Raw genomic sequence first — 25,396 nt, 5'->3', positions numbered from 1 at the left:
ACTGTGCCTGATGTGTAGGTGTTCATTATATGATTTTGTGAAGCAGTCAAAGATGGAATAACTATCAAATAAGATGTTAAGAGTAACCTCTAAGGTTAAGAGGAAAAAGTAATGATTACATTATAAATACTAAGGAAACAGAAGCAGCAAAGAGGAATAGAAGGCAAATAAGGATTTAAAAAAAAACAGTTAAAACGTACCCATTTAACTTGAATTGAATGTCGTTTGATTACAAATTAAACGTAGTAAACTGACAATATGTATTTGATATTAAACTTCTTTATGGTAGTAAATATTAGGTATTGAAATCAAACCTATTTTTTAACCATAAAAATACAGGACTTTTAATATGCCCCTTGTCTAGACCAGCTGAACTTTATTTTACTTTAATTTGAAGTTTGTATTGGATAAAATATTTTGGTGTCTTAATAATCAGATACCAGATTTTTACTAATTAAAATAACTATAATTGAATTTTCTTTTTGAATATTTTACCATTCAATGTAGTATTAACATTTAATATAAGTTAACTGACAAACTACTTGCATAGGAATTTGTGTGCATTAATTAAGGACTGTCATGTAAGTGTTCTTAAACTGAAGAGTTAATTGATTAAAAATTGAAAATATTCAAATGAGAACATGCTGAGAAAATATTTCATGGGAAAATGGATCAGGTGAAGGTTTGTGAGCAAGAAACTATGAATGCCTTTTAGGTATGAATGATAAGGGATTAAAAATCATTTAAGACTTGTATGCTTATATGTCTTATCTGTGTGTGGATCTGGAACAGCTAAGCTGCTACTTCAACTAAGAACAGACATGATATGTGAGTTATATAATCTTATGTGATCAGAATAATTCTTCCCAAATGAAATTTTGATTGCTGTTTCCCTGCTTATGACACCCTGTTGCCTACAGGATGACACTCAACTCAGGCGGGCACACAGGACCCTTCATGATTGCCCTTTGTCTTGCTTTCAGCCTTATCTACACTTCATCTTTCACCTGTGCTCCTTCCTTGTCCCCCACTTTCCCCAGATTTCTTGTAGGGAATTTTCTGTATTTTCTGTATTCCTTTAAATATGTTGTAATATTTTCTACCTCATTTATTTGCTCAGGCTGCTCTTTCTGCCTTGAAATCCCCTGACATTATGAGGTCCTAAAAATATAACTTGAAAAATATTTAATGGTTTCTTTGGCATCATACCATGTGTATTAAAAGTAATAAACAATTGAAATGTATATTCTCTACCTTGGTAACAATGGGTAAGAGTATAGAAATGAATTACTCATATATTCATTCAACAAATGTTTACTGAACGTCTACTATTTACCAGGCACAGTTCTTGGCCCTGGAGATTTGAGATTGAGCAAGATAGACAAATCTCTGCCACCAAGGAACTTTTACACGAGTGGGGATGGCAGGCAGATAATAAACGGATATGACCAGGCTGAATTTCTGAGGAATATAAACAAAAGCAAGGAAAGGGGAAAAACGGATGGGAGGTGGGTGTTGATAAATGGTCAGGGAAGGCATTTCTGAGAAGGTGACATGTGAGTGTAGATGTGAAAGAAGGGAGGGAGCAAACCATGGGAATATCTGGAGGAAGAATGTTTCAGGAGGAGGGTGCAACAGCCTTGAGTATAGACGGCTTAGTGTTCTTAAGGAACAGGAAGGAGTTCATGGTGGCTGGAGTGGAATGAGCAAAGGGTCTGGGGGAGAAGGTCGGAGAGGTCGTACCTTGCTGGTCCTGGTTGGGATGTAGCAATTTACTCCAAGACAGAAGCTGTTTGAGCTTTTGAGCAGGACGGTGATAATTAAAAAAACCCTGCCTGTTGTGTAGAATGTAGACTGCATCGGGAAGAAGAATGTGAGAATAGCTGCAGAAAGACCAGTTAGGAGGCTGTGGTCATCACCTAGGTGAGATGTGTTGGTCGCCTGTATTAGGATGGGAGCAGTGGAGCTGCTGAGAAGTAGTGGGATTTAAGTATGTTCTGAAAGGAGAGCCAAGGGAACTAGCTTGTTGGAGTGGATATAGGGTAGCAGAGTACAATCAAGGATTCTGAAGTTTTTCACTAGAGAAATTTGAGTGATGTAAAGGTAGGCTCATATTGAGATGGGGGAATATCGGAAGGAGGAGCAAGGTTTTTGAGAGGTTATGGAATCAGGAATTTGATTTGGTTTTGTACTTCTTTTTTTTTTTTTTTTTTTTTGAGACAGAGACTGGCTCTGTTGCCCAGGCTGGATTGCAGTGTCACAACCTCAGCTCACTGCAACCTCCACCTTCCGGGTTCAAGTGATTCTTGTGCCTCAGCCTCCCGAGTAGCTGGGATTACAGGCATGCACCACCATGCCTGGTTAATTTTTGTATTTTGGCCAGGCTTCTGTCAAACTCCTGGCCTCAAGTGATCCGCCCACCTCAGCCGTTTTGTACAGCTTAGGTTTAAGATTCCTATTATGTATCCTAAAGGATTTGTCACATAAGTATTTGGATATGTGAGTCTGAGGATGAGGGAAAGGTAGGACCTGGAAATACAAAATTGGGAACCCTCAGTTTACTGACGGTACTTAAGGAAGAGGTTAGGATAAGAGTCACCTAAAGAGAGAGTATAGGCAGAGATGGCAAGAGGCCCAAGGTCCCCATCCTGGGACACATGTCTTTATAGGTTGGGAAGGGAAGAGTGTCCAGCAAAGGATTCTGAGGAGGCAGAGCCAGTGAAGTAGGAGGAAAACTACGAGAGTGTGGTATTTGGAGTCAAAGTGAAGAAAGAGTTTCAGGAAGGAGGAGGTGATCAATTGTGTCAGATGCTGCTGAGAGGTTCAGATGAGGTCTGGGAATTGCCCACTGGTATTGCCACTGAGGAGGCTTGCTGACCTTTAGTGGAGTGGAGAGGATAGAAATCTGATTAAAATGGGTTTAAGAATGAATGGACTGAGGAAGTGGAACCAGTTGGGATCGACTCCTCTTTTTGAGGAATTTTGATATGAAGAGGAACAGAGAAATGGAGTAGCAGCTGAGAGCGGTTCAGAATCAAGGTAGATTTAAAGTAGGAGACAACTTTGGAAATAATGATAGTTTTATTCCCCTTTTCTTCTTTGTTAAAAAGAAGACATGACTTACCTGAGGAAATTCTTAGCTTTAATATCTACAGTCGCTATAACATGAGAAAATTGTCATTGAACGAGATAGCACTTTTTGCATTGTGGTGCTAAAAAAAATCTTTATTTTTGTAGAGATGGGGTCTTGCTGTGTTGGCCAGCCTGGTCTTGAACTCCTGTCCTCAAGCAGTTCTCCTGCCTTGGCCTCCCAAAGTGTTGGGATTACAGGTGTGAGCTATGGTATTTGGCCTAAAAAATCGTTTTATAAAGCATCAGGTTTCAGTGCAGTTACAATGTGCTTTCTTCCTTTAGCTTTTCGCATGTTACATAGTGCCTTTGAATTATATGGAGCTGAACTGCCCCATGTGAGATTTTCTATAAACCTAGAAGTAATTTCAGAATAAAAATGTTACACAGTTATATGTCTGAAACAAAATTGGTGAAAGTTCTGTTACTCTAATTCTTGTAGAATATCTAAATAGTATTAAAAGAATCAAATAAGTTTTCCAAGTAATTCCTTCCACTTAAAAAGAAGTGTTGCGGCCGGGCACGGTGGCTCACGGCCTGTAATCCCAGCACTTTGGGAGGCTGAGGCAGGTGGATCACGAGGTCAGGAGATCCAGACCATCCTGGCTAACACGGTGAAACCCTGTGTCTACTAAAAATACAAAAAATTAGCTGGGCATGGTGGCGGGCGCCTGTAGTCCCAGCTACTTGGGAGGCTGAGGCAGGGGAATGGTGTGAACCCAGGAGGTGGAGCTTTCAGTGAGCTGAGATCATTTCACTGCACTCCAGCCTGGGTGACAGAGCAAGACTCTGTCTCAAAAAAAAAAAAAAAAAAAAAAAAAAAAAAAAAGAAAAAAGGAAAAGAAAAAAAGTGTTGCATGGGTATGTCAATTAAAAAAAGTACTTAAAGAAAATTAGCTGATTCGTGCTACTTGATGTTTTACTTGATGTTTGTTCTGATAGGTAGGATTAATTCTAGGTAAAATTACACTGTTCTGATACTACATTTTATAAGTGTTTACATGCTCATTTTAATTTCCTGCTAATTGCAATGATAGCACAATAATGAATTCTACCTATAAATTACATTATCTACTATTAAAATATAGTTTCTTGGTTGTGACACTTTCTGCTACTCCACAAAGAGGGAAAATACTTTTGTAAGTGAAAGGAAGAGCAGAATGGTGGTGGGTTTTTCTGACTGGTATTTAACATTTGGATAGATTCTTCATACATAGATAATATGCATCATGGGTGAGTCACCAAATTTTAATAAGAAAACCAATTATTTGTGTATATTTTGAAAGATGATGCCTCATAATTTTATTCCTTCTTTGATCAGATAGAACATTTTGTTTAGTAAAATTTCAGAAGACAGATTCCTGCTTCCTGATTGGCATCAATTATCTTACAACACCCCCAATTTTTTTGGAAATGTATGCCTGCCAACTCTTTATTTGGAGAGTTATTTGCTTGCTTTGGCAAAATTGACTCTTGATGAGTGTTCCCCTCTTCTAGCATTTGCTACTCACTAAATTTTCCTCGTGTGTGCTGATGGTGGTAAAATCTCTTGTCATCTTTCTAATCTGTTTGGTAAACCTTATCTTTGATATTTCATTATGTAACCATGGGTTCTCAGTTCTCTCTCGACTCTTACCCTGCAGCTTTGTAGTTACAAGGGGAAATATGACAGTGAGGAAGGAAGAAAATCCACAGAGAGAGAAGAGACTGTGCACTGAACTTTTTCATTAAAACTTTTATAAACTATAAATAGCTCCTTCCACCTTTAGTCAAAGGAAATATCAAGAAGGCCTGTAGGGTAGCTCCCTATGGCTGTTTAAAAAGTGTTTGATTTTTATGGAATAGTGCAAAAGCAAATTGCAAAGTCAACAGAAACAGGAATACTGGAGAAGAATTGACAGGAACTGATAAAATTAAGGAGTGACTGAGAAAATGAGTCTGACAGCCCATGGCTGATACAGAAGAAAGTGCCAGGCTGATCTGAACCAAGAGAACCAAGACAAGTACAAGCCCTCCTGCAGAAGTACAGGACCCGGGATGGGAGTCTGTGGTTCCTAACAGCTTAGTGCCTGATCACACTTAAACATACATTATGCTTATCACTGTATTGCAATAACGCTTGCTTTACTGAACACTATTCTAAGTAGTTTGTACATCATTTAGCCCCGCAGCAACCCTCTTAGGTATAGGAACTATTCCAAGTATTCCCGTAAGATTGGTACCTTGCCCAAGGCTTGGATCAGGAACACAGATTTGTCTGATCCTTGAGTTTACATTATTCTTAATCTAGCTGTTCTGCATCTGACTTTATGTTGAAGTTAGTGCCCCAGTGCACCTGTTTATATGGCTTCATCTGTGATATTTTCTCTTTCCTCCTTATCAAACCTGTTTTAACCCTTAGAGTTCTGAGTTAAATAACCTTGGTGGGTGTGGCAGGAAATCTCTGAAACAAGGTGGATCCATGCTGCATTGTGATTCCTTGCATTCAGGTGGTCCTGCCAGGGCTGCAATTACTAGGTGCCCTTAGAAGGAACTAGTTATGATGGGGTCAGGCAGAAAGTACCTCTGTGTTTCATGTGAGCTGAATCTTCCCTAAATGATTAAGAGAAACAGTGGTTATTGAGGGAATCATGTGCTTCAGGGGAGGATTGATAAAACTAAGTTAATCTATTAGACCTTTGTATTGTGATAAGTAAAACTTTACTTTCCCTAAATTAGAATAAATATTGGGGAGAGGAAGAGAGAGGTGTAAAGATGGTCTCCAAGTTCCTGGTGACTAGCTGTTGTAACAGTCCCCAAAGCTATATTTTTCTTAACATAGGTGGAAAAAAAGTATGGTTTTCTGTGTCCAGGGCAACTAGGAAAAAATATGTCTCTGTCGCCAGGCTGGAGTGCAGTGGTGTGATCTTGGCTCACTGCCACCTCCGACTCCCTGGTTCAAGTGATTCTCCTGCCTTAGCCTCCCGAGTAGCTGGGATTTTAGGCATGCACCACCATGCCCAGCTGATTTTTGTATTTTTAATAGAGACGGGGTTTCACCATGTTGGCCAGGATGATCTCAATCTCTTGACCTCGCGGTCCGGCCACCTCGGCTTCCCAAAGTGCTAGGATTACAGGCGTGAGCCACTGTGCCTGGCCTGATAAAACACATCTTTGAACCATATGTTCAAACCGTACTTGGAGTACTTGGCAGAGTACTTGGAGACCCTGGAGTCCATCCAGATAATCTTCTACCAGAGGGGAGAAAAGAACCTTTATTCATAAAGTTTCAAGTTACAGAAATCGTTCAAATCTTCTAGGCTGTGCTCCTATGATGTTACAAAAGTTCTTTGTTAAATTATCAAATTACATCCATATATAGATAATAACTCTGGTGCTAAGAGTGATCATTGCCAGTCTGTGGATATACATGCATCTCCAACCCCCAGCATTTTACTTATTGAATTCTCTGTGACTCTAGTACTCAGAATTTGATTACCTAAAGTGAAAATCTGCCAATTTTGCCTGATCTGTCATTCTGAGGCCTTCTCAACTTGAACTCCCATAGTATTTTTCTCTTACCTTTTCTATGACAATTATTTTCATATTATATTTATTTGTATAAGTATCTGTGAGAGCAGCAGTTGTGTCTCATTCATCTTTATACCTCCTATAGTGATTAATACAAAGCTCAATAAATGGTTGGTAAATGAATAGGACACAGAAAAAATCCTTCAGTCATGAAATACAGAAAATGTAGTTTACTTTACAATGTCTTCTTAGCACTTTCTTTACATATTCCACAAATCTCTAGTGTACTTCTTTGGCTTTTTCCAAAATCCCCTCGATATTACTTCTTTAATTTTTAATAACCCTTTTTCCTTCGTGGCCAGAAGCCTTTAAAGGTCAGGATCGGTGCAACAAACCACTTTCAGTTTCACATTTTTTATGACATTTCTTAGCTACTTATGTGTGGCAGTATTTACCAACAATTTATAGGTGGTATCTATAAGGATAGTCAGTTTATTTCCCATTAGGTACTGTGCCTAAAATTTGAGCATGTGTTACCACAGCAACTTGGATGTCTGGTTAAACTAATTGGTCAAAGCATTCAGGCTTCCTGCAAGTTCAGATAACTGATTAGTAGCTAATGTTCTATGGCTTTCCTCTATAAATTATAAGAATAAAAATGTTAATATAATAATACTCAATTTAGTACAAATTTTTATATAGTTAAGTGTGTGAAGTAGCTTTGTAAAAACGTTGACTGCTATTAAACCCATCCTTCTGTACCATTATATAAGTTAACATCTACCTTGTATCTCCCTTTCCTAGAGTTTAAAACAAGACATCTATTAAGTTATTTATTCTACTTCTGGTGTTAGTGGTTCACAGTAGCTCCGTGTCCTTTCTGTACATGTATCCCCATGTGTACCAGCACTCTTGATTATAAGGAGCTGAAAATCAACTTGAAGTGGCTAAAGAAAGAAATAGATTTATTGGGAGGAGAAGTATTGCAGGATAGAAACAAGAGCTGAACAACTGTGCTTTAGAAAGTCAGGCATCCAGCAGAGCTAGCACCTCAGCGGGTGCTACCTCCATGTTATCAGTGCTGTCTGTCTCTATGCTACCCTCATCTCTAATTTTGCTACCTGATGGCTTTAGGATCTGAGTTGAGCTTCTTTGCAGGTCGAGAGACACTGCCACTGGCTGCCTCTAAGCGAATGCTTTCTCTGCTTTGCTACCGTCAAGGGTGGAGGGGAGGGGCGCAACTGAGCTCTGGCTGAAAAAGTCCCAGGGAAGGATTACTCTAACTTGGATTCCTTGTCTGTTCCTGGATAAGGTGCAGCCCTCCTTAGACTGCAGTGGATGGCGTGGGGTGGAAAAACCATTCCCCAGGAAGAGAGAAAAAATGTGCTGGCCATTCCCAACAATTCGGTTCTACTTCTTTTTAAGAAACAGGAACCTATCCTATTTTAATAAACACTCAGGGAAAGCATTCCACAAGGAATGGCAAAAAGGATTCAACTAATATTTGGGTGCTGCTGTTGTCACTATGTTACCGAATACAAAAGGGTTGCAGAGTAGGTTAAAGCATTTCAGAGTTGTTAATATCCCTGTGACTTATGCATGTTTGTGGTGAACCTGATTTCACTATCACCCCAGTGATACTGAACTGTTAAATGATCATATGATGAATATTCTTTAGCCAAAAGCCTTTTTTGGTTTTCTTTCTGTTGTTGAAGAGTGATGCACACATGGTTTTGGAATGATCTAAATTATATCAGTATTAGCTTGAAAAGGCAAATGCTAAAACAATGCCACAGGAAAGTCAATTAAATTATATAGGGATACACATTTTAATTTCAGTTTTTAGTGTCTTCAGTTGGTTATTCTTTATTTGTCCTAAGTATTTATTGTTGAATATCCAGCACTGTTAACCATTCTTTCCCAAGGGCCTGCTTCCTATTTTATTTCTTAGGTGTATGTAGAGTGAGACAAAAGAAGTATATTACTTAACAAATGCTTTTTATTTGAGTATTTTCAAGTATGTACTACATAAGTGGCAAAGGTTTTCTAGATTTAAAACTGTCAAACGTAATTAAAAATTATTTCTGTGTGTTTATTTGGCAGGCTCTTTTAAGAGGGTTTTCTTCCTTTTGAGATTTTCCTAATTTTTCAAACTAAGTGAAATTTTGGAAAGCTGGGACAAAGTCCCTAAAAGCAATAAAACTCACTTATAACCCCAAACTAGAAAATATGTTTTCTGTTGTTGTTTTTTTTTTTCCTTTTCAGAGTTTATTCAAAAACTTAGGTAAGTTTTTACAAATGAGACTTAGCTTCTTAAGCGGTTTTTTGATAGTCATGGGATTGTAGCCTCTGTCCTCAATGGCATTTTGACACCAGGAAGAGAGAAGATCCTCACATCTTTTCTCAGTGCCGTTTGCCTTTCTTCTTGATGCTACCCCAAGGATTTTATGTCTGCCATTGAGGTCTTATAATTTAACTCACATTTCTCAAATCATATTAGTGCTAGACATTTGGAACTCTCTGACACTGTTATTTCGTGGATGTGGTCATAATAAAATCACTTTTACATCCGGATCTTCTCCATACTACACACTTGAGGCATGGCACCACATCACAACTCCAGTTGTGTTTCTGCTTAGGGTGTAAAAATGAAAAAACTGTGCCGTGCCCATGTGAATGCCCATGCATTTTAGATATCACCTGAATAAATAAGTAATAAATACATAAATGTGCATGTATATGTATGTAAAAACCATATGTATGGTTGATATATAGAAAACCAGTATCTGTTTTAATGCAGATACAAGTCTTTTGAAACAAGGGTTTGTAATTGAACTAATGGGGAAGCAAAAACTGAGATGCAGACAAATTATTATCCGGGATAATTGAGGGCATACAACCAGGAAACACAACATGTAGGGAGGAGGAAATTTATTTCATAAAAAGGAGTAGGCTGAGCCAGCAGCAGTGGTGCACACCTGTAATCCCAGCTCTTTGGGAGGCCAAGGAGGGTGGATCACTTGAGCCCAAGAGTTTGAGACCAACCTGGGCAACATGGCAAAATCCTGTCTCTACAAAAAATACAAAAATTAGCTGGGCATGGTAGCATGCACCTGTGGTTCCAACTACTCGGCAGGCTGAGGTGCTGAGTAGGAGGATCACTTGAAGCTGGGAGGTCCAGCCTGCAGTAACTCATAATCGTGCCGCTGTACTTCAGCCTGGGCAACAGAGTGAGACCCTGTCTCAAAAAGAAAGCAGTGCCCTGAAATCAGATTTTTTTGAAAGCCAGGCAAAAATAAGATTTTTTAAAAATGATAGTCTGCATCTACCAGTTTCTGTTATAGAGTCATAATTGTCAACTTTACACGCAGCTTCTTGACAACCTTAACAATCTGAAGTTCCCTTGCTATAGCTCTAGCTTTGGATTTTAATTTCCAACTTAGATGAAGTTCATAACAAAACATTTTTTCACCTGAACATATTTTCTGCAGTTCATAGGGATCAGCACAGGATTTATCTTTAGCCAAGACATGTTATAGCATCCATTGTATGCAAAATTGTATCAGCAATGTAGGGAATGCAGAGATGAAGAAAATATGGCATGTATGTGTGTTTATTAGAATTGTGTTGTTTTTATTAGTGTTCTGGATGTGTAGGTTTTGAATGGTCTTCCTCAGTATCATTTTCCACATAAGTCCTTTGGTTTTTAGGGTGTAATTTAACAGAATGTAAAGTTTTGCTGGGAACAGATTTATTGGGTTGTGATAGAATCACCTACGTTTATTGATAAAGTTAGTTCTTTTTTCCCCTACAGAATCAAGAAAACACTCAAAGTTGTATAATATTAGGAGGAAAATCTCAACATTGCCATGCAATGTCGTTCATGACATATGGATAGGTTTGGTATTGTGGTTAAGACATGGCTGTTAAACATTCAGTTTAACAGATTCCTCCAGAATTTCACGGTGTTTTGGGAAAGTATTTTAGATAAGTGACATTTCTTCAAATATATGAGACTGTAAGTAGTGAGTGACATCAGAAGAGAATTAAGTCATAAAGTTTTTAGGGTTCACAAAAAGGTTGGGGTTTAGGCTTACTAAAACAAAATGAACATTTAAAAATCAATAACATGAAATTTTACCATAAAAATTTACAACATAAAATAGATTACTAATATATTACTAAATATAATCTATTTTAAAAAAGAAAGTATTTGCTGGGGTTATATGGAATTATAATCATTTGAAAACCAACTTATTTTTGGAAAATTTCTGTTTTATTACTTTTGAAAATAAATTTATAATTTTTTCCTTTCTTTTAGACTTAAAAATTTTAATGAAACTAATTCATAAAGTAGCTGATTATTATAGTTAGATTCGTATATATAAAGTACTCTTTTCTTCCCTCATATTTAAAATTTTCTTAGTGTTTCTTTTTCCTTGTTCTGTTAAAAAAAACTGTTTTCCCTTCACAGGCTTTTGGTAGAAAAGGAAAAAAAAAGATAAAGATAGAAAAAAAGTAATTCTCTATCCCTTTCTTCAGTTCTTTTTTCCAGGTTTTAAAAAATTGTTTGGCCCTACCTGTCCTTCAGACCCTATTTATGTGAAGATCAGTCATCTGGCAGCCTCTTGTGTCTGAGATAGCTCCAGGAAGGCTGACATGAAACAAGGGTTTCTGAGTACTGCAGAGCCTGTGGAGTAAGGCCTACATGTTTTCCACTCAGGAGAAAGTTCATGGTTCTGCTTTGAACCCACCTGTTGACTCAAGCCATTCACACCCTCTTCTAATAAGCCTGATTATCTAGTTGCCCAATACGGGGATGGCTGAGGAAGCCTGTAGCAAGAAGACTGAGGAGAGTGTGGTGATATTAGAAGGAAGAGGCACATATAGGGCCATAATAAGGCAATTTTGATGCTAAAAAGAGAATGAATCATAAAAATGAAGCAGAAGAACACTTAGATGTCAGATTATTGAGATTAGGAGCCAGTTGGCCCTGTATACCTACTGTTAAACCCTGAGGGCTGCCGCTGATGTTTATAATTGGCCCCATCATCAGTTGAAGATTAGATTGTGTTTATTATAATCTCTTTTAAAAGTCAGGGAAGTGCATACTACTTTTTAGAATTTAAAAAAGTCTCATATAAAGGCAGGCATTTCAAGGGATCAGTTTTTGTTTACTCACAAAAATGACCTAGTAGATGTTAGTCTTGTTTTTCTCTCTGTCCACTGAGATTGTTTTTACAAGCCTTTTTGTCTCTTCTCTTTGAAGCTATAATTTTTATTTTAACCTCTACTGTTGTTCTTTTATGGCATAGTTTCAGGCACATCTCAATGGCCTCTAATAAAGATATTCTTAACACCATAGATTGTGAATCCTGTATGACATAATGATTAATTTCCTGCAGCTTTGCCCTCTCCCTGCTCTCTTTACTTCTGCTTTATAGTCAGACTTGTTGTCTACATGCTTGTTGAGACTATTATTTTCCCCTACCCATTCCTCAAGCTACCCATCCATTTCCACTCTACATATGTCCACAGAATTTGTTTGAACTTCGTCATCAGCAACTCTTCTTACTATTTATTTATTCAGCAAGTACTGAGTGCTGTCCTAGGGGCTGGGGAAACACAGGAGAACAAATGAGAAGTCCATGCTCTTAAGCAGTTTACATTCTAGTGGGGAAGGAAGACAAACAAAGTAAATTAATGAACAAAAACAGTGTAATGTGATAGGGGAGGGAGGAGCAACAGCAGAGGAAAGCCAGAGAAGGACTCTGAAGAGGCAATACCTGAGGTCCAACTGAGTAATGGGAACAAGTCAGCCAAGGGGTTATCTGGGAAGAACATTCTAGGCAGAGAGAACAGCAAACAGAAACATTCCTGAGAAACCAGCTTTGAGGAGAAGAAAAATTGTCCATTGTGACTGAACCATAGTTGGATGGGTGCTGTGCTCAGATCCACTTGGTCAGTGGGTGCCTAGGGTGAACAGAAGTCCTTCCCGTCCAGGTCTCAGTCAGTGACTGATCAGCCCAGGGATACAAAAGCCTGGCCCTCTTGCTTCAGGGGAGACTAATGCTGGGTGTAGTTTTTGTCTGAGGCCACATTCTTCCTTGGCTTTTCCCCTCCCTGTCCTGCCTCCTCATTTCTTTTCACTGAGGGCACTGCCCCCAATAAATTGTAAGATCTGGGCCCAGCTCTGTTTCTAGGAAACCCTGACCTAGGCATATAAGCAAACTTTTGATCTATCACCTGAGCTCCAGACCCTTAGACAGCTGCTTATGCAACATGTCCACTTGGATGTTCAGAGATACCTAAAACTCAATGTGTAAAAAATTGAATTTATGATAGTTTCCTCTTTTCCTCAAGCTTGTATTCTTCCTGTGTTCACTCGTTTACTTTATGAACCAGCCTTTTACCTAGTTATATTAGAGAATTCAGTATAGATTTTCCCTTTCCATAGACTTCATGTCCAGTCACTCAGCAGGTAACCCATGGTGAATGCCTCTTACCTCTGTTGTTTTTCCACCCACATTTTCATGGCTTTAGTTCAGGGCCTTGTCTGAAACACTAGCTTAGCTTCCCAAGCGGCCTCCCCACTTCCCTTCCTTCACCTCTCCAATCCATTTCTACACCATTACCCTGTCGTAAGATGAAAAATCTCATCCAGCCACTCTTCTGCCTCTAGTCCTGTAGGGCTTTTCTATTGGATAAAATGGCAACTTCCTATAGGATGAAATTCCCCACTTTTTAGCATGGCTTACAGGGCCCTTTCTGCCCTGGCATTGAGCCACCTTTCTTCTGAGCCTTCGCAGTGGTGACCACTGTGAGTATGGCTTGGTTATTTCCTCATGCAGCTTCCAGTTTCAGGCTTCATGCTATTCCCCAAATGTCCTTCTTCTCCTGGGTAGTACTGGAAGCTTCAGCTTTATGTTACCTCCTCTGTGAAGTCTTTTTTGAGCCACCTAAGGAATATTATTTATACTGAATAGAGCACTCTCAAAATACTCATTTCAGTGTATTATAATCACTTGCTTTATTTCTAATCACTTAAGGCATTCATTGAATGCAGAGAACGTGGCTCTTCACATTGCTAGGCACATTAGCACGTTTGCTGAATGAATAGATGAAAGATTAAAGGAGAAATGTTACTGTGTTTGTTGGTTTTTATACAAGATATCTTAGTGAACACAAACATTGTACGAATGTTAGGGGAAAGGGGATTGCCTAAGAAGAACTTTTAGCCCTAAAATTTGGAGTTGGGAAATTCATTAATTTTTTAAACGTTAATTTAATATTTGCTAGATGCCTAGCATTGTATTATGTGGTATTTAAGTAGATTTTGAAAAATGCAATTGGCGTGATTTATCAAGGGCCTTAAAATGGGGAAAATGCCAACAGTACAAGAGAGTTTTATGAGGTGGCGTATGATTAAATCTTGAATGACTCAAATAAGAAGTGCTGTTGGTTCTGGAAAAGGTGTCTTTGTGGGCTGGAGGGATAACCAATCACAAAAAAGTCAGGTTCTTGAAAGACCTGTTGAAGTCTATTCTGCAAAAATGATGCTCATATAATTCAATAGTTTTCAGATATTAAGGGGATAGCTTTCTCTTTTGGCTTTGTTGAAGATGAAAGTATGTAATATTTGTATTTGAACAATAACTTTTTAAAAAGATTTTACATGAGCTTTTGTGTTGCAAGAAAACAAAGTTGCATTATCTTCACAGTGTCATTCGAAATGATGAAGGTGAAGATAGTTTGCAAGGGGGAGAAAGAAGAGATGATTCATTTAAACCAATTAGGATGTGAGGGGAAAACACTTTGCCTGAGGTTTCTCATCATCATTGTATACCCTAGTTTGGGGAGCTTTGGGAATATCGACCACTTATCGTTGACACAGTAGTTACCTCCTCTTGTACTTTAATTTTTAAAATACGTGAATATTTACAAGGTTATATTTCATGCGTTTTTTATTTCTTGCCTAAGGTATTTCTCAGTTGTATTGCTGTATCTTAATCTAATTTATGTCCTTTCGTGATTCTGTGTACCGAGGACAGGAACTCCTTTAAAAAAGAGTGGATCAACCACTCTCCTGTAGGGGTCGCTATGAGAGTAGCAGTCTGGCATCCTTCCTTTGCTGCCTAGCACCTTGTGGCATGACTTGGCACAATTTGCCTAAGGATTGTGAGATCTGGCTTGTTTTGGTATTTTATTTTTCAGAATGGTATGAGCTCTAAGTCCACCAAAAATTCTGCAAGCTCATAACTATGCATTCTTTTACTTTGGTTCTGTGTATGCTGCACCTGTGCTTTCTTTTTTTTTAACCACGTATTTGGTGCATGGTTATTTTAGACTTCTCATCATACTCCATTTGCATATGACAAATATATACACGTAGACACCATTTTAGCAGCTTTTGCAGCATGCATGATGGTGGCTGAAACTTGGCCTTCTATAGGATCCCAGATTATTATTTAATGGGGTTGTCACTCAGGACACTTACTGGCTTTCTCCAGTGCTCTTAAAAAATTGAATTGAGCATGATGAGGTGCATCCCCTTGATTAAATGTTTTTCCTCCTATGCAATCACCATTAGCTGTTTGGCTCCCATTCTGTATTCTTCTGAAGCAGCCCTGCATTGCAAATCAATATCTTTCTGAAAAGACAGTGTGTTGTGAATTGCCTGGACAGCATATGCACGGTTACTTTGGCTGCAATGCTGCTGCAGAGCCCGATTACTCTGCCTTCGTGGGAACTCCACAGGCAAGTCCATCGTGTTTGGAAAAAAAAAATTAGATTTTTTGGAGAAAATAATTGAGCTGTTAAAGCTATTGATACTGAATGTTAGCATGTCCTTTGAGTTCTTCTCAACAGTTTTTGGTCTTATTCCACTGAGATTAGCTTCTCTTAGGGGATTTCTGGGCTTTTTTTTTTTTTTTTTTTTTTGCTTGCTTATGCATCCCCCTCTCTTGGTTGTAGTACGGCCGTACCATTTCAGCTTGCTAGTGCAGAAAGATGTGAATTCAGTTGCTGTATGAGCCTGGCCTGGTACAAACACATTGCTAGAGACATGTTAAAGAGTTCCAGGTGAATCAAGCCTGAGGGAGACAACAGCAAAACGGTAAGACAGAGCATGCTTAAAATTACAGCAGGGGTTTTAATTTGGAGCATCTCGGCAAGTCTGAATCCTGACTCACTCATTTACAACTTAAAAAGGATTCATTTTATGCATGTCATTTTACTCACTTCCTTCTATTTAACTGCCAGAAACATCACAGATTGATAAAGGGGGTATTTAAATTAGAGACTGACTGGAGGTTACTCATGGGAGAGTCTTTTGAGGCTCCCGAGGCTACTGCTTGTAGTTTGTAAACACCAGTAGCAGTGATAAGATGGGGAAAAGGTTTAACGACTGCTTCTTTGCCATATCTGAGTCTTATTCCTTCTGAAACTAGTCTTTATTTATTACAGCTGAAAGAGATCTTACAGGTTTTTTTTGCCTGGCTATGGTTGGCTGAATGCCCTCTGAGTCAAGCAAGTGAAGGACGAGAGACTACTTTTTCCATTTGAGTAAACTGATGTCCATGAATTTAGCTGGATTGGATCTGAGTAGAATAAATATCTCTAATATATTAGGGACCTGGGGCTTCCTCCCTGCTCATCCTATTTCCTTCCCTTTTGGATCACAGAAATACACCTGCTTTAAGTGTGTACTGCTGAGCAGAGGTCAGTGTGCTGGTATTTTGCATCATTACACCTGTAGTGGTTATGCTTTTATGTACAGAAGTGATAATTCTTCGTGCAGTTCTGCTTGAAGTGCCGGCTCTAATAGTAGACTATTAGCATTTTAGATGCTAATGGAGAACCCCTGCATTCATGAAGGACCGTGGTAGCAGACAGCCTACTCCAATAAGGCTTACCTGCTTGTAAGGCAGATAAAATTGAGAGATAGGAATGTAAACCTTGACGTCTTCAGAGACTGAATTTTTGTTTCCTTTGTTAATTGTCACACAGTTGACATATTTGATGTGGCGGGGGTTTGAACTTGAAGGACATATTTTAATAGTGTTCAAAGTGAGATTAATAACATTACTTAGTCCTAGTGACTTTATATGGATCCACCTATTATTATATAGGTGCTGAATGTTAAGGATGTCAGCGTTTGATTTTTTGCTTTAAAAATATTCCACTTGTGTATAGTTTAATTAACTTAGTACTTTATGTAAAATGTAGATGGTGAATCTTAAAAAAATCGGTAGCTTGCATGTTGGCTATTATACAGAACTGGCATGTAGCCAGTTCTGTATAATTTTGTGACATAAGTAAATTTAAGAAAGATCACCTGATTAGTTGATAGGCTAATTGAGAGAAATATTGGTAACTGTTGTGGTTCACTATGAGTAAATTTCTTTAAATGGTGCAGTGCTTCTGTATTCACTCAACTATTTACTGTTGAGGTTGGACATTGATTGTTGGGAGTGAATATTTGGATTTTCTTCCAAAGATAGATCAAATTTACCTCTCTTTTTTTTTAAACTTTTTTTTTCTGTTTGGAAGATGATGCGCCCTGTGTTTACTGTTTCTTTTTCTGAGAATCTTGTGTTTTAGCTATTTATATTTTTACCTTTAATTTGTGTGAGTTGTGAGGATTTTTTTTTCATCCTGTGACAGAAGGAATTGTAAGTTTGTGAAAAGTAATTTTTAAAAAGTAGAGCAGTAATGTGACTGATTTTATAATCATACGATATTTCTCTCATTCTGCAAATATTGATTAGCCACCTACTATGTGTAAAACATTGTAAGACCTGCTATAAAGGAAGTATGGATGAAACAGTACATTTTCCTGAAGAAGCTTAGATATAGTTGTGTTAGTATTTTCCCCTGGAATATGCCCCATTATACTTTCTCATGGATAGTCAGTTTGGTGCTTTTTAATCCTCTCCTTTTAAAAAAGCATTTTTTGGTTAAACATTTTTGGAGTCTGTTGTGTAATAGTGGTGAGTAAAACAGATCTAGTCCTGGTTCTTATGGAACTTATAGTCTACTACTTTTTTTTTTTTTCAGTTGAGCCGAGGGTCTCACTATGTTGGCCAGGTTTGTCTTGAGCTCCTGGACTCATGTGACCCTCCTGCTTTGGCCTTCCAAAGTACTGCGATTACAGGCATTAGCCACTGCACCCAGCTACAGTCTACTTTTAAAAATATTTCAAAGAGAAAATATGTGGCAAGTTTTTTTTTTCATTTTGGTAGTTATGAAGGAGATATTGTATGCTTTGATATTTTTTATTGTGGTAAAATATATATAACACAAATCTTGCCATTATTACCAGTTTTAAGTTTATAATTCAGTGGCATTAAATATATTCACAGTGTTTTCAACCATCACCACTATCCATTTCCAGAACTTTTTCATCAACCCAAACAGAAACCCTACCCTGCTCTCATTAAATAGTAACTCCCCATTCCCCTTCCCCCTGCCCCTGGTAATCTTATTCTACTTTCTGTGTCTGTGAGTTTGGCATTCTAGGTACCTCATAGTAGATTAAATTGAGTCATATGTATTTTTTCTTTTGTCTCTGCCGTGTTTTAGCATGTTTTCAGGGTTCATCCATGTTGTATCATGTATCAGAATTTCATTCCTTCTTAATGAATTCTTTAATTTTTATATGGGATAGACAGCAGTTTTTCCTCATATGATGACATGAATCAAGTTCCTATATGGACATCATAATAAATACTTTAGATATACTAAAATAGCCTATGGGAAAGGGCAAGGAATAAGGAATAGAAATGCACTGAGAGAAAGAGTTATGGATATATTATATATTATTTTCATATATTTATCTATGGATGTATTATAATTGAGATGCTAAGATTTTCACATCAATTCTTTGCTGATAGCAGCATTCAGCTGAAATAATTGGAAGCTGGGCCGTGGCTTTTGTCATTATTAACATTTGAATTTCACCCACTGTACTTGCGTCTCCTTTCTCTATTTCACTTCATAAGCAAAGACTGATCATGTTGAGGTCTTCTTACAGAGTCAGAGACTCTTAGAGCTGGCAGGTACTTTAGAAATTGTGTTATTTAATTGGTTCATTATCATTCATTAGCCAACGTGAGAGGGAAACTCAGTCTCCTGCTGCCCACCGTGGGCCTTCTTTCACTCCCCACCCCTGTTTTCAGTGGAAACAACCAGAAAACCCCAAGTATCCTCTGAGTTTGACAGAAATAGTAGAGGGTGTAAATTTGATGCCATATTAAGAAGTTTTCCGTTGGATGAGGTAAGCCTAGCTTCATCAATACAGCTTTCTGTTTCTCAGATTTCTTCCTGATACTGCTTCCATAAATCCAGATGGTTTTTCTGAGGGGACCCTTTTTAGAAAGCCAAGTTAAGGCCTCAGTGCTGTTCATTTATTTTCTGTCGACCATTTTGACAGTTCTTACACTGGGTCAGTCAGCAGTTTATATCCATGCTTTTAACTCGCTATCCAGGGGACCCAACCATTTATAGAGGAAGAAGATTCAACATAGCAATATCCAATACCTGAGTCTTCCCAACTAAGCCTGCTTCTTCTTAATGGGTCTTGCTTTCTGTCCCCCTAACTGTTTTTCTGTCCTCCTAACTGTTTTTCTGTTATGGCCTGACTTTTATTATGAGACTAATTCAGAATCAGATTAATCAAATGCATGTTAAATTTGGTAGGTTTGTGGGGAGAGAGGGAAGATGGGCCAGAAAACCTTAAACCAGTGAGCAGTTATTTTGCACAGCTTTGGAAGTACTTTTTTTTTTTTTTCATCAGGAGAGATAAGAGAGAATGGAGAGAAATGGAGAGAATTGTAGATAAAGTTGTTTTTTGTTTACTTCTCTCAGGATGTAAGTCCCAGGGGACATGTACAAAAGACAATACAGTGGTCAAGAGCTTGCCCTTTGTATTCAGAGTCCTGTAATCAATCCCATCTCCTGTGTTTATTTTCTGTGTGGCCTTGGACATGTTACTTAATTCATGTGTGCCTCAATGTAACCATCTGCAAAATTGAGATAATACTAGTCACCTTTCTTATGAGGTTGTTGTAGAGATTAATTGGGAAGCTATTTTTAAAGCATTTTTATAGTAATTTATGTAATAAGAGCTCAACAAGTTAGCCATCATCATCATCGTCATCTCATCTAGAAATCCTTGATTTCCATCTCTTTTCTATCAGCTGCATTATATCTTGCCCAAGATCCTCCTGTAGTTTGACTATAGAGCATATGTAATTATTTCTTAGTGTTATTGAGTCTGAGTGGATAAAAGGAGGATGTAACAGAAAGCTCCAATATCCTGTTTATCATCTGGCAGACTTTGGAAGGGTAAATGTTCTTTAGACTTACTTTTCGGCCCAGTTGATAACACATTTGCCCCAGCAGCTTATTCCTCAGGTAAATGAAATCTTGCTAAAAATACAAAGTTGACAGTGAAACGCTTCTGGAAGCACTGGGGTTTGTTTTCAGGTGACAGACAAACAGCAGGATGTGTGTATCCCACTGCTTTGCTCTATTCACCTTGCATCTCTCAGGCGGGATTTGGTATTGACTTTTCTCAGCTACAGGAAAGGTTTACAGAACTGGTCTTCATGAAATCAGTTAGGAGTGTTATTAATGGGTTACTGTCAAATTTATTATTGCTGAAATTTTGGCTCTTTATAATAGATGAATCAATTGTTAAAGCAACATTGAAAGATACTTCCATTTTCTCCTCAAAGGTTCATTGTTCCCAGTGTTTCTCTTCATAAGCTCTGTGTGGTTAGTGACCCATATATGATTCTCTGAAAATGTTAAGAGCTTCAAAAGTCAATTCTATATTGAGTGATGCCCTATATTTTCCTGAACACTTTGATGGAGTTTGCATCTAGATTTATTTTATAAGAAGAAAAACATTAAACTTTTAAACTTTATAACATCATTCTTGACATCAACCACTAAATTATTATCCAAGCACTAATAATACATTTACATTTTATTAAAAAGATGGCTATTGTAGATTTGGAGATGTATGTTGTATTTATATAGCCATCTGTTTCGGAGTAAGAAGATAGTACACAATTTTATTTCTCCTTTAGGGAAGGAATTTAAAAATATTTATAATCTTTATTTTTAAATGCTGTTCATATGGTTCCTGGGGAAAGAATTCAGATCCTAAAGGATCAGTCATATCTCCAGTAGTGTTTTCTCTTCAGTTTTCATGTTTTAATGTTATTGTACCTTCTGGATGCTGTATTTTACATGAGGGACAGAATAGTGAGCTACAGATATTTGAAAGGTATAGACATGAAGGAAGAACTGGCCTGGTTTAGTACAAAGAAGCCAGGGGTGGTTTAGTGAAACTCAAAAGTGAAACCAAACAGAATTCAGAAGGCACTTGAGACTGTCTTTTGCACGGCCTTTGAGACAAGTGAGCTTCTGCAGTCCCTGTGATGTTTAAAAATACCCCTCAAACATTAAGCATATGTGTGTATAGGTAGAAAGCGTCCTGGACCATATTACTGATTTCAAGTCTATGAATCTGAGATCAGCCTCTTCTGTTTATTAGTGGTTAGTGCTTCTGGCATGGTAGACATTTTTAGTTTTTAAATCAGAGTAGTTAACAGTCAGTCCCCTTCGCCAGCTTAGTTCATACTGCTATATGTTGTGGAGTCCTTTGGAAATACACTCTGTTTTCCCCTTTTCAGGTAGAACCCAAGGCAAAACCTAAAAAAGAAAAGCTATATTTAAACCTGTAAATCCTGTGGGAGAGGGAGAAAAAGTTTTTATTTGCAGGAATAGACCTTGTTTTTTTTTTTTTTTCTAGAATAAGAGCTTTAAGAGAATAGTGTCTTGATGAAGAAACTAATTAGCCATGCAGTGTGAGCCACTTTGTGTAGCTTGATTTTTCTATTTTGTAGAGAATAGGTATTCCGTTTCCCCAGTGCAGCTATGGGAATTTTGTAGATTGGAAAACGCTGTGTTTTGTAGAATCTCAAAACAAAGTCACCGGCTTGCTGTGCTTGGAGCTTCTCATCTCTTGTGTCCCATTTCTGAGCCCTTTGGCTATAAATGTTTTGTTGAGGGGTGGGGGGAATATAGATATCAATTTTAATATTTCACCTCTTAACACATACCATTTGGTCGTATGATATGAATTCTGCACTCCTGACTCTGTCTTTTTTCCATGATGGCATTTTAACCAGCATATAATTGTGGATGTCAACTGGAAGTCAGAAAATGTACATACTTTCTTCTTTCTCTTGTTGACCTTTTTGGGATATTTAATGTTTTTAGTGGAAACAGTTTCTGAAAGACATCTCATCTGGCTTTTCACATAATCAGAGTAGGATTTAACTGGAGTGGGAAATGTTCAGTTATGCCATTTGGGCCAAAGACTCCCCTCACACCCACACCAAAGGAGGATCTGTTTTAGGATACATGGTACTCTTCACAAATTTAAGTTCCTTTTCAAATTTCTTTTCTAGATCCTGAGGTGACTTCCTTCTAAGTTTTTCCTCCAAAGCTACCAAATAAACCCTAGTAAGTAGTAAGCAAAGCAAGATTCTGAATTCGATTCTACTTAGGATAATTTTATAGTAATTGTTTTTATAGATATGATGGCTAGCAGCAAAACAATGTTCCTATATTAGAGACACATACATCTATAAATTTCTATGCAGGAAGTAATGTCATATATGCTGCTATAACCCATGTATATTCTTTCTTCTCTACTCATCACTCATTCCAATCCCATGGTTGTTTAAATTCATAAACATATTAGATGTATATTATTGCACATTTTATTTCAGAGCTGAAAATATATTGAGTTATCTGATAACTACCGTGAACTTTTGAGATAAGTTTGAGTAAAATATGTTACCGAAGGAGTAGTGAAATTTTTATCACTCATTGTACACAGAGACTGAAACAAATTTTCCCTCTAAATTTGCCCTCTGTACAATCACAATCTCTTATTGGACCATAACAGCAGAATATATCATTACATGGTTTAGTGCACCATGTCTCAAATTTCAAGGTGCACACAAATCACCCAGGGATCTTGTTAAAATTCAGATTCTGACTTGGTAGAACTGCAGTGGGTCTGAGATCCCAGTGATTCCAGTGCTGCCAGTCTGCAAACAGCAAGGGGTTAACTTTTCCAGATGAAATTCTGGTCGCAAAGCTAACTACATTCTGAAAAACTTATACAGACAACTAACAATAGGGCTGGTAATTCTACCCTTGCTATGAGTGCTCATTAAAACCTTACGTTAAATTTATCATTATGATTTGGACAAAATGAAGAAGTATAGGCATCAAAATGAAGAAGTATAGAAGTCAGGAAATATAGGCGTCTACCTATATGAGCCTATAAACAAAACTGTATCTCATCTGAAATGTGTAATTATCACAGAAGAGAAAGTGACTAAATAAAATTATTTTAGCAACATATACCAAAGCTTAAGCTTCTGGAAAGACTACCTAATATTCCATAATAGAATTAGCGAAACAGTTATCAAGCCTATTAATGGCAAGCATTGAAGTCCAGTAAGGGATGTAACAAAACTACAGTCACTGAAGCAGCGTAAAGGTCACTGAAGCAGCATAAAGGAATGTGGTGTCCTCAAGAGTCCTCCATTCAGCAGTGTCCACTAGCTGAGGAATTCAGGATTTAAGTGAAATTGGGTCAGATGCCAAAGAAACCGTGTAGTAGAAAAATAAGCATTTTAAAACTAAATCACAATGTTAGACATTGAATTCTGATGAATGGAAACATCTGGTGAAGTGTTTTTATGACTGGAAAATATCTCAACTCAGAAGGTACCTTGTTTTTAATGTAGTTTCTCAGGTCTTAATTTTTTTAATGGCCTATTTTTAGTTAAAGGGGAAAGCTTATAATTAGTAAAACAATCCATCATTGAGTAAATATTAACAGAACTATTTCATGCCCGGTCTTTTGTGCTTTGGGAACACTAAAGAAATAGAAGATATGGTTTGTGTGCTCAAGGTGTTTACACTCTGGTCATGGAAATACAAACACGTGAGAAACAGTGCTCAGCAAAGACAGAGCTCCCCCCACCCCACCAAAATAAACCAAACACTTGAAAACAAATTCTACAGTAGCTTATATAAGAATATATAATAACATATATTTCAGTAGCAAATTATAAAGTACAATCTAAAAATGATGTAGTTGGTAGTGAGGGCATTTTTGATTGTGACAGTGACAATGATATAAGGGCAGGACTAGCATTTAGTAGACAGAACCATGGTTGCCAGATGATCTACAACGTGTACTGCTGTGCAAATGCTGCACCCAAATAATTTTCAGCCAAAATGCCCAGGATGCCACCACTGAGAAACAGTGCCAGGATGTCAGAGTTAAGGAAAATCTGAAAAGACTGGAGACATTAAGAGAAGTGTATACATGGTATGTACCTGGCTTTGTCCTTTCTAAATCCTAAAATTCTAAGGGAAAGTGGAACACAAAGGAAGCACAAAGAAGTGAATTTTTGTGTGAGACTTTACTAGTTGACCTATCTAAAATTATTTACCAGCTGCAAACTGCTGCCTAAAGTTCATAGTAGAACATTAGAGCTAAAACAGATCTGTATCATTTTACAGATGAGAAGACTGAGATCTGGGGAATTTAAGTGGCTTGTCTTGAGGCGCTTAGTTCTGACTTCTATGGGCGGTATGTTTGCATGTATATTAGGTAATGTTCTGAAGGTGACTTTAGGCAGGATCTTGGTTCTCATAAAACAAAGCTGTAAGTAAAAAACACATTCTTGCATATATCCTTCTATATGTGTACATATCTTTGCTCTATATAGCCACTCTTACTGCCATCTCTGTGTATACACACATACATACACACACATACTATTAGGGAGAAAATAGAGAAGACAGCAAGCGAAGAGAGGAAAGCATACTTTTAGATTTGACAGATTTAAGTTATAGATGAAGGCAGTTATCATTGGTTATGATTCTAGTGGCAATGATTCTAATTCTTCCTACCTCTCTCTTCTACCCAAAACTCTTGCACATCTATCCTTAATAGCTGAAATTACTTTTATAAGGGAGAAAACTTCTTGTTCTGTAACGCTTAAAGTTCAGATAATTCTGGGAGAGGTAGTACTACGATTTAAGTGCTCAAAAACTTATAAATGACTGATGATTTTTTTATATTGGGAGCAGATTTTGAGTAGGATAAAGCCATCAGGCCCTCCTGGGGTATTGGACAAAGGGAAAAAAACAAATGAAAGAGGTTGTCAAGATTTTTGCTTATTTCATAGTTTTGCATTGGACCTGTGATGGATATTCCTTTCATGAATATCAAAAGAGCATGACCTAGCTACAGCCTGACGCATGATACATATCTGCTGTGGGTTAACCTGGAGTCTTTTAAACCAATTCTTTTCCAGTGTCTGCCTTCAACTAAGAGTGTGGAGTGAAGTAGTAGAGAAGATCAGACTCTGAACCCAGTAAAATGCTAATCACCAGAAAACGGGTGATTCAAAGGGACAATTTTCAGACCGAATGAATTCACTTGAAATGAATGCCAACCTTAACTGAATTAAGTTGTGCTCTTTCAAATCCGCTGCTGTGAGTTCAGTAGACAGTTGTCTGGATTTTACATAGCTCTAAGCTAGAATCGTAGGTCAAACTGTGACTTTTGGAGCCTCATACACTGAATTTCTAACAATTTTTACTCAGGTTTGAGTTTGCCAGCAAATGAACAAGTTCCTGTTAATAA

General features: G+C 37.7%; 1 protein-coding gene across 5 annotated transcripts in view; it reads left to right on the top strand.

Moving 5' to 3' along the window:
• Window positions 1-25,396, top strand: part of CDK14 (cyclin dependent kinase 14) — a 635,487-nt gene that overhangs the window by 123,637 nt on the left and 486,454 nt on the right. Inside the window, exon 1 of one of the 5 annotated variants that reach the window (XM_063708269.1) lies at window positions 16,341-16,359. The exons of 3 other annotated variants lie outside the window; for them this stretch is intronic. The gene's annotated coding sequence lies outside the window, so the exon portion shown is untranslated. Of the gene's footprint in view, window positions 1-16,340; window positions 16,360-22,160; window positions 22,180-25,396 lie in introns of those variants that run through there. One more of the 5 variants, XM_063708270.1, reaches the window with a different exon arrangement.

The sequence above is a fragment of the Gorilla gorilla genome, chromosome 6 (genome assembly GCF_029281585.2).
Source record: "Gorilla gorilla gorilla isolate KB3781 chromosome 6, NHGRI_mGorGor1-v2.1_pri, whole genome shotgun sequence".
Lineage (NCBI taxonomy): Eukaryota > Metazoa > Chordata > Mammalia > Primates > Hominidae > Gorilla > Gorilla gorilla.
Note: the sequence above shows the minus strand (reverse complement) of the source record. Positions and strands in the feature narration are given on the sequence as shown.